We start from the raw sequence: 15063 nt of genomic DNA, 5'->3' as shown, positions 1-15063 counted from the left end.
CTGACGTGTGATTACATTTTCACGCAATTTGGGTGCATAGATCCTGAGAAATCAGTACCCAGAACAACCGTAATAACGGCCTTGATACACCTGGGCATTGAGTCAAACAGAGCTTGGATGCCGTGTAGAGGTTCAGCTGCCCATGCGGCTTCAAAACGATACCACAGTTCATCAAGGGTAATGACTGACGAATTGTGACGAGCCAGTTGCTCGGCCACCATTGACCAGACGTTTTCAATTGGTGAGAGATCTGGAGAATGTGCTGGCCAGGGCAGCAGTCGAACATTTTCTGTATCCAGAAAGGCCCGTACAGGACCTGCAACATGCGGTCGTGCATTAACTTGCTGAAATGTAGGGTTTCGCAGGGAGCGAATGAAGGGTAGAGCCACGGGTCGTACCACATCTGAAATGTAACGTCCACTGTTCAAAGTTCCGTCAATGCGAACAAGAGGTGACCGAGACGTGTAACCAATAGCACCCCATACTATCACGCCGGGTGACACGTCAGTATGGCGACGACGAATACACGCTCCCAATGTGCGTTCACCACGATGTCGCCAAGCACGGATGTGACCATCATGATGCTGTACACAAAACCTGGATTCATCCGAAAAAATGACGTTTTGCCATTCGGGCACCCAGGATCGTCGTTGAGTACACCATTGCAGACGCTCCTATCTGTGATGCAGCGTCAAGGGTAACCGCAGCCATGTTCTCCGAGCTGATAGTCCATGCAGCTGCAAACGTCGTCGAACTGTTCGTGCAGATAGTTGTTGTCTTGCAAACGTCCCCATCTGGTGATTCAGAGATCGAGACGTGGCTGCACGATCCGTTACAGCCATGCGGATAAGATGCCTGTCATCTCGACTGCTAGCGATACGAGGCCGTTGGGATCCAGCACGGCGTTCCGTATTACCCTCGTGGACCCACCGATTCCATATTCTGCTAACAATCATAGGATCTCGACCAACGTGAGCAGCAATGACGCGATACGATAAACCGCAATCGCGATAGGCTACAATCCGACCTTTATCAAAGTCCCAAACGTGATGGTACGCATTTCTCCTCCTTACACGAGGCATCACAACAAAGTTTCACCAGGCAACGCCGGTCAACTGCCGTTTGTGTATGAGAAACTTTCCTCATGTCAGCACGTTGTAGGTGTCGCCACCGGCGCGAACCTTGTGTGAATGCTCTGAAAAGCTAATCATTTAACCTGTCGGTTAAATTTCGCGTCTATAGCATGTCATCTTCTTGTTGCAGCAATTTTAATGGCCAGTAGTGTATTTTTGCTCATCGTACAATTATTAGTCTTGAAACAACCTGTTAACACATTTTTCACATTTCCACTCAGCAACGCCAAAATTCTTTTTGGGGTAACTCATCACAAAGTAAGGAAGTACTGATTGCATGAAAAATAGCAGTAAGAATAAATATGTGTTAAAGCACATCTATATTTTTGGAACCACTTCAGGGAGTACTAACTACACCTTTACAGTACATATACACGAGTCCCAAGAGAAATGGTCAATATTCAGCACATATGTGAGGAACGCTATTTCGAAGTAAAAAAGTGTAGTAAACATGGCTTCCAAAATGCACAGTTTAAGAGTTCTGAGCACTTTCTCATCTTCTGTAGTGTGAAACAAATCTCTTCCACTGCAGGCTGTTTGCTTTCCATGTTTTAAGAGGTGGTAGTACGGACCGAAACCAAGAAAAAATGTCCAGTAAACGTGAGATCTGAAGTGGATATGTAAAGAGCTATGAGCAGTTGCTCATCTTCGCTATTGTGAGACACATCTCTTCTACTGAACGAGTAGCTCACTCTTAAAGTATGGGTTTTAGAGCCCGTGTTTAATACACATTTTATCCTTGTTCTGATCCATAGTACCTCCTCCGAAAACGTGGGAGGCAGACATCTTTCAGTAGAAGAGATTTCTTTCACAGTATCTAAGATGATGATGTGCTCATAGCTCTTAAGGAATGCATTTTGGAGCCATTTTTTTTAGATAATATTTTCTTCTTCTGGTCCATGTTACCTCCTCCCAAAATATGCGAAGCAAAGAGTTTGCAGTAGAAGAGGTTTGTTTCACAGTATCGAATATAAAGAAGTGTTCATAGCTCTTAAGATGAGCGTTTTAGTGCTCATGTTTACTAGACATTTTTCGCTTCGAATAGTAGTTCCTGTCATATCTCTGAATTCTCACCATTACTCCTGGTACACCCTGCATCTGGTGAAACTCGTCATGAATAATCCACCATGATTTGAGAAGAATAATGGCCTCCATACGCACAACACTAGAAGGAAAAATTGCTTTCATTACTCAGTATTCAAGCTGTTAATGGTTCAGAAAAAGAGTTCAGTAAGCCTTAACGAAAATTTTTCATCATTTACTGAATAATTACTCAATAACATAAAATTTCTGACTGGTAGGAAAGCTAGTTCTGAATTTAACCTAAAGTTATTTCTTTTGAACAAGTCTTTCTCCATAGACAAATTTTTATTTAAACACTGAGTGCTTGTAAAAAGAACTAGTTTGAATTGTAGTTGGATGAGCAGGACTGAAAAATAATATGTTCATTAAACTACAGTTTAGACTAGTGTGCAATTTAAGAAATTATAAACAGCCAAAATGTAACCATCCACAGAAACTCATCATTCATACATATGCTTAAACTGATCCTTCATTTCATAAAAAAAATTGTTAAAGTGCTGTATGGAACATGCAACGAACTAATTAACCAAGCAACCTGTAAAAGTAAGTCGTGTAGAGATTATAGCATTACGCAAGCTTTGCCATAAATGAAAAACACTTCGTGCATAGTGTGACACTCTGAACTGGCAACGCAGAATCGCTTTTTTCCAGTATCCAAATATCAGTATCAGGCAATGCAAATGAATTTAATGTAACTGACAAACATGAAGGGGACTTTTGAGAGGTAAAACTGTGCAACTTGCCTGCGTTGTAAACAATGCTCATCCTAAAATCATCGGCCGTAATTTCCGTTTACAGCTACAATTTCATGCTGCACAGCACTGCATTCTCACTCGCTGTCGGCAACGAATGGTTCAGAAGCTGTCGTCCGGTACGTCGCACTCTTATGGTGACAAGAGTTTTTGCCCGCAGCTCTCCAGCACTGTTTGAAACACTCATTTGTCACGTGACACATGAGTGGAATAATAACATGTCTAGACCTTGTATTTTCGAGTGGCTCGTTAAATGATTAATTTCTTTTTTTATTTGTGAACTACTAGCCCAGAAGGAGGAGAGTAACAACGGTTCATGGCTTGTTACGTGGAACAGTATGTGGCCTCCAGGATATTGTTCCTCTTTATGATGTTTGTTGTTGTGGTCTTCAGTTCAAAACTAACCTGGTGTATCGCTAAGAGCTAGTATATACTGTGGCAGATTCTTCATTTCTGAATAACTACCGCAGCTTTCATCCATTTCAACCTGCTTACTACTATATCCACACTTTGGTCACCGTGTACAGTTTTTACCCCCACAACACATCCCTCCATTCCCAAAATGACATTCCTTGACGCCTCATGATGTGTCCTAACAACTGGTCCCTTCTTTTACTGGAACTTTTTTTTCCTCCAATTCAGGTCAGTACCTCATTTACCACCTCATTCTTTTGCATTATATACTGCTTACATCCTGAATAAGACGGTACATTTGCTCTACGGAGAGGGTATAACACTAAAGGGCTTCGATTTTCTATTTAGCCGTGTGCAGACAGTAATCCGCGGTTTCATCTGCTTCGAGAGATGTGTAATTGAGAAGAGTGCAACAAATGATGTCCCAGTTTTTCCTCTGATGTTGTTTGTTCTACCTGTTATATCTTTATCCTCGTCGTGGGTTGCGTCTTAGACGAGGTATTGTCTGTCTGTAAAATGAAGAGGGAGCGGTCGAATCCCCGCGCTCTGTACGTCACAAGTCCCATAAGAACATATCGGTGCTATCGCTTGTTTAAAATTAGGGGGGACGCAGTGCGCAGACGCCTGGAGAATGCTTACAGGCACTAAATGCGTTAACACTGTACCAAATACAGAAATCAGTAACTAATATAACTAACTCAAGAAGCGTACACAAACGGAACCTAGGTAAATCACAGCACGGCACGCTGCACTGCTTGCCGGGAAACTTGTTTCTTAGTCATCCTACACGGCTGTTGTAGCGTTCTTCCTGGAGAGGTCGTTTCTCCACCACAAGCGCTGCTTCCACTTCAGTTTGCAGGCAGACTGTATTAGCTACGATACACTTGCTGCAATACTTTATAGCGGATGCTGATGGTATGGTAGTTTCATACAACAGTAGAAAATTAGTAAAACTATTCTGTTTGTAAAACATACACGGATCAGCCAGAACCTTATGACCAGCTACCTATGTTCACCTTCCTTACGGGTAAGAGCGACGAAGCATCGTGGTATGAAAGCAGTGAGACCTTGGTAGGTCGCTGGAGGGAACTGGCGCACACAAGTCTCTTAATTCCAGTAAATTCCGGGTAGCTGGACGATGAGCTCTGACGCCACATTCAGTCACATCCAAGATGTATTCTGATTCAGATCAGGTGAGTTTGGGGGTCAGCACATCAACTGCTATTCACCACTGTATTCCTCGAACCACTCCATCACACTCCTTGCCTTGTAACATGGCGCATTATCTTGCTGAAAAATGCCACTGCCGTCGGGAAACATGATCGTCATGAAGCGCTGTACTTGGTCTGCAACGGACGCACGACCCTCCTTGGCCGTCATAGTGCCTGACACGAGATGAACTAAAACCACGGATGCCCACGTGAATGATCGCCAGAGCATAATGGAGCCGCCGCCAGCTTGTCTCGGTCCCGCAGTACAGGTGTCAAAAAACTGTTCCCAGGAAGACGACTGGTTCGAGTCCTCCCTTCGTCATGCTGAAGAAGGATCGGGACTCTTCAGACCCGGTTAAAGGCGCTGCAGTCTGGAACTGCAAGACCGCTACGGTCGCAGGTTCGAATCCTGCCTCGGGCATGGATGTTTGTGATGTCCTTAGGTTAGTTAGGTTTCACTAGTTCTAAGTTCTAGGGGACTAAAGACCTCCGAAGTTGAGTCCCATAGTGCTCAGAGCCATTTTTGAGCTCTTCAGACCATGCAATGCTTTACCATTGCGCCAACGGCTAGTGCCAATGGTCACATGGCCCATTTCAGTCGTAGTCGCCGATGTTGTGGTGTTAACACTGGCACATGCACGGGACGTTGGCTGCGGAGACCCATCATTGGCAGTGTTCGGGGCACTTGTGTTCAGACACACAGTACTCCATCCAGCATTAAAGTCTGATGTTAGTTCCGCCACAGTTCACCGCCTGTCCTGTTTTACCAGTCTGTCGAACCTACAAATGGCTCTAAGCACTATGGAACTTAACATCTGAGGTCATCAGTCCCATGACTTAGAACTACTTAAACCTAACTAACCTAACGACAGACACACACACACCCATGCCCGAGGAAGGATTCGAACGTGCGACCGTAGCAGCAGCGCAGTTACGGACTGAAGCGCCTAGAACCTCTCGGCCACAGCGACCGGCTGTCCAACCTACGATCTTCGACATCTGCAATGAGGGTTGTCCGCCCAACCCCACGACGTCTGGTCGTGGTTTCACCTCGGTTTCGCCACGTCTCGAAGACATTCACCACAGCACTCCTCGAACACCCGACAAGTCATGCAGTTACCACTGAGCGAGGTGGCGCAGTGGTTAGCACACTGGACTCGTCTTCGGGAGGACGACGGTTCAATACCGCGTCCGGCCATCCTGATTTAGGTTTTCCGTGATTTCCCTAAATCGCTCCAGGCAAATGCCGGGGTGGTTCCTTTGAAAGGGCACGGCCGACTTCCTTCCCCGTCCTTCCCTAATCCGATGGAACCGATGACCTCGCAGTTTGGTCTCTTCCCCCAAACAATCCAACTCATGCAGTTACCGCGAAATGCTCGTGCCAGGCGTACGGGTCATCACAGTCTGCCGTCGGTCAAACTCAGATAGACCGCGGGCCTTACCCATACCACACACTGACAGCACCCTTACTGTACTACATGCACCGTGCGTGTGTCTGACGAGCATCCATTCCTCGCCAAGTGACGCTGCTACCGCCTGGACTGGTTTATATCGAGAGTAGGTCGGTGGTCGTGATTTCCTGGCTGGTCAGTGTCTGTGTGTGTGTGTGTGTGTTTTTTTTTTTGGGTCACTATGTATCAAAATGTCCACGATAGTAGTAGGCGAGAGCAAGGAAGAGAGAGTGAGAGAGAAATAGAGACAGAGAGAATGAGAAACCCAGACGGAAGAGGGGGAGAGAGAAGTGTTCTAGAGACGTGTGGCATGTAAACAAAGCGCTTTGGGAGCGGAGCGGCCGGTATCGTCCCAGCAGCAGCAGCAGCAGGGGAAGCCTTGGTGTCGGAGCATCCGCGGGGTCGGCGGGTCCTTTACACGGGGCGCGGGGCGCGCTGCGGCCGTTTCCTGATTACAAGGCGCCGGCAACAATGCCGCCACTTGCCGCGAGCCCCCCATTGTCGCGCGGATGGCGGCTAGTTAGCCCGTCAGACGAAAGGGCCGGCACAATGCGCGCACAATGCCAGTCGTACTTCACGCGGCGCTCGGCTAACTCAGGGCGCACGGCGCGCTGCCGCGTCGCTTTCAGCCGCTGTGACGGAAGCCGGCCCTGGGCTGCCTTCCGCCCGCTGTCCCACGATTGTGCTCGTGATGTACGAGTCCCGATAGCAAGATATCCGCTTAGCGCGCCAGTCTGCATACTCCAGTCCAACGCGGGGCCGCTTCCATACTGTTTCGAACACGACACCCTCGGGCCGCATTTGCGCAAAGTGATGCACGCGCAGATATCCAAGTCGACCCGTTCCAGACGGGAAAGAAACGTGTAATAGTTCTGCACTAATTCGCAATTCTATTTCCTTCATCTTATCTTTCTTTTATATGGCAAGGGCTTTATCAAGTTATACCTGCTTCAAAAGACTCGGCCCATTTCCCACAAATTCCCTCTGGGTATATAATACATACACTGTGTCCGAAATTTATAAATATGAAGATAATTTTAATAGAAAAGAAGAGGCCTTGAAATTATACGAGATATGTACAGTGGCGTTACAGAATCGATAAGTGATTTTTATCTGTGACGGACTATTATCGATAGTTACATTTTGTCTTTGACTAGTTTTCTCTCTGCTACTATGTGCAAGCTAGACCACGCCCACTTCCCTCGGTATTTAGGCCGCTCTCCGACGCCCGACTCGTCAGTCGGCAGGACTCAACAGGACCAGCCATACCTCTGAGGATGCCCAACGTAGTATTGGACGAAACGTTAGGAATCGAAGTATTCCATGGACCACGGCCATATAACCCGGAAGAATTATAAACCTCGTTAGACGGACGAGACCAGTGATATAACCACTACGTCACTTCAAGAGGTCAAAAGGGCTAACAGCTTACCTCTGCACCTCGTAGATACGTTTATGTTACGCAGCGAATAAATGCCTGCAGTGTGATCGTGCAGGCCTGCTGACATACGAATGTGATAGGGTAATACATAAGGGCCGCAATAAACATGCACACGAAACCAAGTTGTCCATTTGGAGTCAAACAAAAAAAAATGGTTCAAATGGCTCTGAGCAATATGGGACTTAACATCTGAGGTCATCAGTCCCCTAGAACTTAGAACTACTGAAACCTAACTAACCTAAGGACATTACACACATCCATGCCCGAGGCACGATTCGAGACTGCGATCGTAGCAGTGGCGCGGTTCCAGACTGTAGCGCTTAGAACCGCACGGCCACTCCGCCTGCCACTGTTAAAAACTGGTCAACAATATCCGTTACAAAGTTTGATATGACCATTAACACATTATATCGTTGTTAATTCGTCAGTTCCAATAACCGAGCGAGGTGGCGCAGTGGTTAGCACACTGGACTCACATTCGGGAGGACGACGGTTCAATCCCGTCTCCGGCCATCCTGATTTAGGTTTTCCGTGATTTCCCTAAATCGCTTCAGGCAAATGCCGGGATGGTTCCTTTGAAAGGGCACGGCCGATTTCCTTCCCCATCCTTCCCTCACCCGACCTTGCGCTCCGTCTCTAATGACCTCGTTGTCGACGGGACGTTAAACACTAATATCCTCCTCCTCCTCAGTTCCAATACTATATTCCAACTTTTTGCGTCTCGGATGGTCTCGCACAAGCTTTCACATAAGTGGCCTTAGCGAACTGAGGTGACCAGACGTGACGTCCATTGTGAATATAACGTGACGTGACGTTCCGTCCAGTGTGAATACGCCCTGACGTTACGGTGACATGACCTCACGGTTCGCTGACCTCTTGTGTGAACTGACCTTATTGGTACCAGACTGATGAGCAAAACTCGGTCTCACAGTGGATTTCCTTGAGCTTCTTCCAGAGAACCTCAACATGGCAGCTGTTTTACCTACAGTTAACTTTATGCGGTCTTTCCCCTTCAGGTCACTTGGTGTTTACGGTTTCATTGCACTTTAGCTCTTTCCTGACGGCTACTCCTGGGTATTTTACGGTTACTTGTAGAATATACATATAAACTGCTAAGTGTGGAGAAAAGTGGACACACTGCTCTGTAGGTTTTCGCAGACGGTGCTGGAGGAGAGCTGTTGTTGTCGCGCCGGCCAGGTTAGCGCGCCCCCTAGCGCCGTGATTTATGGCGCGGCCGGCGTAATTAGCGAACCGGATTCTCGGCCACGTCTGCGCGCCACCCCCCACGGCACCCTCGCTGCCAAATGCCAGCCAGCCGTCGCTGTGACTTTTCCATTCCGCTCTGCCCTCTGGTTTTTTCCATTTGCAGCTCCCCGCACTGCTTTGTATACACGCGAAAGAAAGACTGTTACATCTGCCGTAATGATAGCTTACGACTGCGGGCCGATTATACGGCTGCAGCTGCCGCCGCGCGCGCGCCCTTCGTGCCTGGTCGGCAAAACATCTGATGTATGCGCCGCCGGGTCCCCAGCAAGGGGTTGTCCCAACGCCCACCGCTGCCCGGGTTGTTGCGACTTGTCGTGGCGGACCCTCGACTAAAAGGCTTATCATTTATATGCTAAGTGGCCACTCCAACAATTCAAAAATGCTTACTGTCTGTAAACTCTGCCTCTAAAACTACGTAACTCATGAAAAGAGCACGTTTCAGGTTTTTTTCAAATGACTCTGAGCACTATGCTGAGGTCATCAGTCGCCTAGAACTTAGAACTAATTAAACCTAATTAACCTAAGGACATCTACATCTACAACTACATCTACATGACTACTCTGCAATTCACATTTAAGTGCTTGGCAGAGGGTTCATCGAACCACAATCATACTATCTCTCTACCACTCCACTCCCGAACAGCGCGCGGGAAAAACGAACACCTAAACCTTTCTGTTCGAGCTCTGATTTCTCTTATTTTATTTTGATGATCATTCCTACCTATGTAGGTTGGGCTCAACAAAATATTTTCGCATTCGGAAGAGAAAGTTGGTGGCTGAAATTTCGTAAATAGATCTCGCTGCGACGAAAAACGTCTTTGCTTTAATGACTTCCATCCCAACTCGCGTATCATATCTGCCACACTCTCTCCCCTGTTACGTGATAATATAAAACGAGCTGCCCTTTTTTGCACCCTTTAGATGGCCTCCGTCAATCCCACCTGATAAGGATACCACACCGCGCAGCAATATTCTAACAGAGGACGAACGAGTGTAGTGTAAGCTCTTTAGTGGACTTGTTGCATCTTCTAAGTGTCCTGCCAACGAAACGCAACCTTTGGTTCGCCTTCCCCACAATATTATCTATGTGGTCTTTCCAACTGAAGTTGTTCGTAATTTTAACACCCAGGTACGTAGTTGAATTGACAGCCTTGAGAATTGTACTATTTATCGAGTAATCGAATTCCAACGGATTTCTTTTGGAACTCATGTGGATCACCTCACACTTTTCGTTATTTAGCGTCAACTGCCACCTGCCACACCATACAGCAATCTTTTCTAAATCGCTTTGCAACTGATACTGGTCTTCGGATCACACACATCCATGTCCGAGGCAGGATTCGAACCTGGGACCGTAGCGGTCGCTCGGTTCCAGACTGTAGCGCCCAGAACCGCATGGCCACTCTGGCCGGCCGCACGTTTTTTCACTTAGGTAGCCATCACTGACTTCTGTTCCCCATTTGTCATTACTCGCTACCACGCGTAACAGTAACGTTTGACAGGACCAGGTCTTTAGCGGTTGTGGGAGGTAAAGTTGCCCTTTGCATTGCGTGTTTATCTTCATACATATTACCGCCATACAAAAAGAAACGATCCGGAGCCTGTGAAATGACAAGTAGATCATCATTCTAGGAGCATATGACAACAGATTCAGACCAAATGAAACGCACACGTCGCAGCAAAGGGCGCCGACACAGTTGAATCAACACACAGTGTATGTCCCCTCTGGCGGCAAAGCAGATGTGTCTTATGAAAACGATCATAAAGATGCGGAATGGCATCCTGCGGTTCATTATTCCAAGCATTTTTGCGCATTTTGTTGCAGGCCCGTAAGTTGCTGCTTCATGATGTCCCATTCGTGTTAATTGGCAAGAGCTCTGGTGATCTTGGTCTCCGGAGCGGTTATAGAACACAACGCAGACCACGCAGCGACGCAACAGCAGTATGAGGATGCCCATTGTCTTGCTGAAAAAGCACATCACCTTCCAGTAGCACGAGGATAACAGCGTGTGAAATGTAGCGGGCACTGGTTACTTTCCGCTGTAGGTACACCTGATGTGACGGCGAGCTGTTACGGATGGCTCCCCGTATCATGAGGCCTGGGATGGGACCTGTATGTCTTGGCCTTTGTGCTCTGGAATAGGCAACTCACGTGCTCTACGCCATACACGTATAATTAGTGGCCGAGCGGTTCTAGGCGCTTCAGTCTGGAACCGCGCGACCGCTACGGTCGCAGGTTAGAATCCTGCCTCGGGCATGGATGTGTGTGATATACTTAGGTTATTTAGGTTTAAGCAGTTCTAAGTTCTAGGGCTCTGATGACCTCAGATGTTAAGTCCCATAGTGCTCAGAGCCATGCAGTCTGCCGAGCGCTGTTGGGAAGCAGGGTGCCCTCTGTGAGGCAAACTGAGGAGCTACTTGATTGAGAAGTAGCGGCTTCGGTCTCGTAAGCTGACATACGGCAGGAGAGTGGTGTGCTGACCACGTGCCCCTCCATATCCACATCCAGTGACCCCTTTGGGCTGAGGATGACGTGGCGGCCGGTCGGTACCATAGGGGCTTCCAAGGCCTGTTCGGACGGAGAGAGTTGTTCCACTCTCCGGTCAACTAAAGATAGCAGCGTAGCCAGGCTTGGCGGTGTCGTGATGTCAGTGGTAGGCTTACAAGAGGCACACGTAGTCTTAATCCTGCTGCAAGCAGATGGTTCTCACTGATCCATGATGACATAGCAGGAGCAATGTGTGCCCGGATTTCATCGCTGGATGAGGTCTGGTCGGCTTCCGCTGATGGCATAATGTTGCGATCTTGACATGCGTCTGTACTTCACGGATATCCAGAACCTGTTCTACCAGCGCGGGAATGTTCCGCAGACCACTGTGAAAGCACAGATACACCAGCGATGGATTGTGCTCACTATGTGCAGCAATCCGTCGATACGTCCATCCGTCTTCCCACAGACCCACACTGCGACCCCGTTCAAATGTCTGAAGCAGCTGAGCAGGAGTACGTACTCGTCGATGGGGCATGGCTGTACCCTAGAATGAACGTTGCAAGCACGGATCACCTCTAAACTCAGCTCAGTTAGTGCTAGCAGGGGGCCGGCCGCGGTGGTCTCGCGGTTCTAGGCGCGCAGTCCGGAACCGTGCGACTGCTACGGTCGCAGGTTCGAATCCTGCCTCGGGCATGGATGTGTGTGATGTCCTTAGGTTAGTTAGGTTTAAGTTCTAGGGGACTGATGACCACAGCTGTTAAGTCCCATAATGCTCAGAGCCATTTTAACCATTTTTTTGCTAGCAGGGTCAAAACAGAAGGTGCACAGACAGGCCTCATGAGCTCCATCTGATCTCCGACGACCTTGACAAATTAATGAGCGTGACAAATGAATTACAACACTGAAACCCCTCAGTATTCACGTCGCACGGAGTTGGCTGGAGAGTCGAATGGCGCAGTGGTGAGAGTATGTTGTGTCTGTATGCGAGTGATGAACGTATGTGTGTGTATGGCTTGGATTTCGTGAGTTGCCTATTCCAGAGTGCACTGCCAGGTCCCATCCCAGCATCATGGAATGGGGAGCCAACCGTTACAACTCGCAGTCACATTTGGTGTACTTTCAAGTCAAAGTAACCAGTGCCTGCTATACTTCACAGTCTCCGATGCCACTGAACACAGTCATTGAGGGTATTGCCTTTTTTTTTCAGCAATGCAGCAGAGCTTGCCACAAGTCTTACTGTGGATTTGATGCAGGCCTTGTAACGGGCCTGCAAGAATCATTGCCGAATTGCAAAAAAAGGCGCAAAATACTGGAATAATCAACTGCAGGATGCCATTCGGCCACCTTTATGATCGTCTTCGTCAGAGAGAAGACACGTCTGAGTTGGCGCCAGAGGGGAGAACACTGGGTGTTGATGCGGCTGTTTCGGTGCCCTGTACTGTGACGTGTGTGTTTCATTTGGTCTGAATTTGTTATCATGCACACCTAGAATGATGAACTACACGTCACCTCACTTGTCATTTTACAGGCGCCGACTAGTTTCTTTTTGAATGACCCTAATACATATGAACATAGACACGCACTGCAAATGCAACTTTACCCCCCACAGCTTTTAATACAAGGACATTTCAAGCGTTACTGTTACGCGAGGTAGCGTTCCACGAGTAATAACAACGGAGGGCTTAAACATCAGTGATGCCTACCTAATAAAGCGAAAAATGGTCTGTTTTCATGAGTTACGCAGCTTTAGAGACAGAGTTTATACAGACAGTAAGCATTTCTGAATCGCTGGGGTGACCACATAATTTCGCTTTTCGTTTCTTTTTTTTCCGTCATTGCTTCTTCGATGTACAGGTTAAACAGTAGGGCACCAAGACTGCATCTCAAATTTAAGCCCTTTTTAATCGGAGCACTACAAGTGCACTAATCTCTCTTACAGTAATTTCATGGTCCTGTTCGATGTATACAATTTATTTAAATAACAAAAATTGTCGGATTTGGTACACAGATGCCGTGAGAATTTCTGGAAAGCAGTTGTATTCAATACGAGTTACTGTATGTGGGTGGTTTTTGGAATTACGCCTTACTTCTGTGAATCTGAGTTTCCGAAACGCACTAACATAGTGTGGAGCACATTAACGCGGTGTACTCGCAAAAGGTTTTGCGCTATCTGCCACACTCAAAAGGAAACGAAAATTTTCTTTCAGAGGTCGAACTTTTTCGAACCATAGAGGACATTTGGACGATACATATTTCGTATTTACTAACCAAGGAACGCGGCTAAACTTTTGTAGTACTTTCTTCTTTCTCTTCTGTCCTTTCGGTATGTTTTCGTCCGTTTACTGTGTTTCGTTTACGTCTGCAGCTGTTGTGGGAGCTTCTAGCAAATTTGTGATTGTTAATTATTATTTCTGCGCTTTGGTCCCTCTTGAAAGATTTATTCTCGTATGCCAGTTTCCTTTCGGTTTCCGTGACTTCCTGTTAAACAATAGTTTCGGTTTTTCGCCGATAAAGCTAGTTTCTACGAACTATCCTTCTCTCAGTGGGGATAATAAGCATTAAAGCAGCCAGGAACTTTGACAGAAGCTGATGACAAATTTATTTATCCATATTCAATGAATTAACTGCAGTGTTGGCAGTACTGTGTCTTCTTCAGAGCAAATCATTCTCGAGGCTTTCGCGTTATATCTTCCCGTGGAGCCAACGATTTTAAAACCTGCATCGGTCTTCACGCTGTCCCGTCGGTTGGAGCGGGAGGGGCAAGGGAGTGGTAAAGGGGAGGTAGTTTCGCGCCTCGCTCGCAGTGGTACTGTGACACGGCGGAACGCAGCTCGTAAAACGAGACTCAGACAAATCCACTGACACACAATTGGCTCGATGCTGGGCCGTAAAAGGCAGCCGTGGCTGGGAGGGGAACCTTCACAAAACACAGAAATGTGTTTTACGCCCCCACGGAGGACCGAGCCGCATAACGAACCCCTCCTGGCTCGCAGTTTATATCTCGTAATTTACTGCCGCATTGGCGTTTATACTCTTATCTGTTATTTATTATTCCGCTCATTTATTTTTATTCGTTTCGAAAGCGACGGTAAGAGAGGGAAGCTTCGTGAGAAGGCAGGATGAAATTCCTGGAGCCTGCCAGCGCCGCTTGTTGCGTGGTCTCGGGCGTGAGAGGGTCGTCTTTTGTCTCAGGAAGGCAACGTACTTAGTTCGTATATAGGATGGGATACAGATGGAGGAAGATACCACGATATAATGGCTTTAGACTGAAACATGCCACTATTATATGAATGGATTGCAGTCATGTTCTCATCTACAGAAAAATTATTCTGGCAAACCAATCTGTTCTCAATTTCTGAAAGATATTATAGTGAGTATTACAAAATGCTAGTGGAATTTCCCTTTCCTCTTTTGTGTCAACTATGTAGAAATTTTTTTTAATTTAGTAGAGCTTGGATCAAGATGAGGCGACTCTGATGAGACGGGCGCGGCGTCACTTGGTGGGGAATCTCCTGAAGACTGCCGCCCACAGAGGTAACTTAGCAGCCACTTAGCAATTAGCCACTTAGCAATTCATGGCGACAATACTATCGATTTTCTGTCCTGTTACGTTAGCGTGTTCAGTGACTGTCTGTTTGCTCGATTGGTGCCCCAATCTCCACTGTCTTATTCTCACAGTTACTTAGGCTGGTCCACGATGTAAAAAATTTAGATGTCGTATGACACTGTTTGCTGCGATATCTCATGGAGTGAGACCAGCCACCTGTCGGAAAAGCTGTTTTTCTTCTGCACACATTGGCCGCTTTCCTTTCGGGTATGTG

General features: G+C 47.2%; 1 protein-coding gene across 1 annotated transcript in view; it reads right to left on the bottom strand.

Annotated features, from left to right (window-relative positions):
- The window catches only part of LOC126416867 (dachshund homolog 2-like), an 879718-nt gene that overhangs the window by 407651 nt on the left and 457004 nt on the right, over nt 1–15063 (bottom strand). The window lies entirely within an intron of this gene.

The sequence above is a fragment of the Schistocerca serialis genome, chromosome 8 (assembly GCF_023864345.2).
Source record: "Schistocerca serialis cubense isolate TAMUIC-IGC-003099 chromosome 8, iqSchSeri2.2, whole genome shotgun sequence".
Lineage (NCBI taxonomy): Eukaryota > Metazoa > Arthropoda > Insecta > Orthoptera > Acrididae > Schistocerca > Schistocerca serialis.
This window is presented reverse-complemented; position numbering and strand designations above follow the sequence as displayed.